Genomic DNA, 2,341 nt, shown 5'->3' with positions numbered 1-2,341 from the left:
ATAACCTAATAAAAAATATAAAAAAGAATAATATATATATATAAAAGATAATAATATATAAAAAACAAATCAAATATATAAAAATAATGATATATATTATATATCCTTTAGTACATGCTGTCCGTGCAAAGTACGTACAGTTGCATGCAGTATTTTTAAATAATATTTATATATATATATATATGTATATGTGTATATAAAAATAAATATATGGTGCATACATAATCTAAAACATAATATAATAATATATTTAAAATATCAATAAATAACTGAATAAAAAATATAAAAAATAATATATATATATATATATATAAAAAAGATAATAATATATATAAAAGATAATAATATATAAAAAAACAAATCAAATATATAAAAATAATGATATATATAATATATATCCTTTAGTACATACTGTCCGTGCAAAGTATGTACAGTTGCATGCAGTATTTTTTTAAATAATATATAAAATAAATATGTATGTAGTGTATTATTATAATAATATATTTAAAATATCAATAAATAACTTAATAAAAAATATAAAAAATAATATATATATATATATATATATATAAAAGATAATAATATATATAAAAGATAATAATATATAAAAAAACAAATCAAATATATAAAAATAATGATATATATTATATATCCTTTAGTACATACTGTCCGTAAAAAAATGTACAGTTGCATGCAGTATTTTTTAAAAATAATGTGTGTATATAAAAAATAATTTATAAATCTATAATATAATACATAATATAAAAATCAATAAATATAACATGATTATAATAATATATTTAAAATATCAATAATAAAAAATATATTAATCTATATATATAATATAAAAGATAATAATATATATAAACAAAGATATATAAAATATAATATATATATATAAATATAATATATATATAAAAATAATAATATATAAAAAACAAATCAAATATATAAAAATAATGATATATATTATATATCCTTTAGTACATACTGTCCGTGCAAAGTATGTACAGTTGCATGCAGTATTTTTTAAATAATATATGTGTGTATATAAAAAATAAATATTTAGTGCATATATAATCTAAAACATAATATAATAATATATGTGTGTATATAAAACATAAATATGTAGTGCATGATTATAATAATATATTTAAAATATCAATAAATAACTTAGTAAAAAATATAAAGAATCTATATGTATATATAAAAGATAATAATATATAAATAAACAAAGATATATAAAAGATAATATATATATATATATAAAAAAAGATAATAATATATAAATAAACAAATCAAATATATAAAAATAATGATATATATTATATATCCTTTAGTACATACTGTCCGTGCAAAGTATGTACAGTTGCATGCAGTATTTTTTTAAATAATATTTATATATAATAAATATATATATATGTGTGTATAAAAACTAAATATATGGTGCATACATAATCTAAAAATAATATAATAATATATATTAAAATATCAATAAATAACTTAATAAAAAATATAAAAAAACCGAAAAAAAGAATATATATATATATATATATATAAAAGATAATAATATATAAAAAAACAAATCAAATATATAAAAATAATGATATATATTATATATCCTTTAGTACATACTGTCCGTGCAAAGTATGTACAGTTGCATGCAGTATTTTTTAAAATAATATATGTGTGTATATAAAACATAAATATGTAGTGCATAATTATAATAATATATTTAAAATATCAATAGATAACTTCATAAAAAATATAAAAAATAATATATTTATATATATATATATAAAAGATAATAATATATGTAAAAGATAATAATATATAAAAAAAAAACAAATCAAATATATAAAAATAATGATATATATAATATATATCCTTTAGTACATACTGTCCGTGCAAAGTATGTACAGTTGCATGCAGTATTTTTTAAATAATATATGTGTGTATATAAAACATAAATATGTAGTGCATGATTATAATAATATATTTAAAATATCAATAAATAACTTAATAAAAAATATAAAAAATAATATATATATTTATATAAAAGATAATAATATATAAAAAAACAAATCAAATATATAAAAATAATGATATATATTATATATCCTTTAGTACATACTGTCCGTGCAAAGTATGTACAGTTGCATGCAGTATTTTTTTAAATAATATATAAAATAAATATGTATTAGTATATATTATTATAATAATATATTTAAAATATCAATAAATAACTTAATAAAAAATATAAAAAAGAATATATATATATATATATATATAAAAGATAATAATATATAAAAAGATAATAATATATAAAAAAAACAAATCA

The sequence above is a fragment of the Anoplopoma fimbria genome, chromosome 12 (assembly GCF_027596085.1).
Source record: "Anoplopoma fimbria isolate UVic2021 breed Golden Eagle Sablefish chromosome 12, Afim_UVic_2022, whole genome shotgun sequence".
Classification (NCBI taxonomy): domain Eukaryota; kingdom Metazoa; phylum Chordata; class Actinopteri; order Perciformes; family Anoplopomatidae; genus Anoplopoma; species Anoplopoma fimbria.
The sequence above is the reverse complement of the archived record's forward strand: the minus strand, read 5'-3'. Positions refer to the sequence as shown.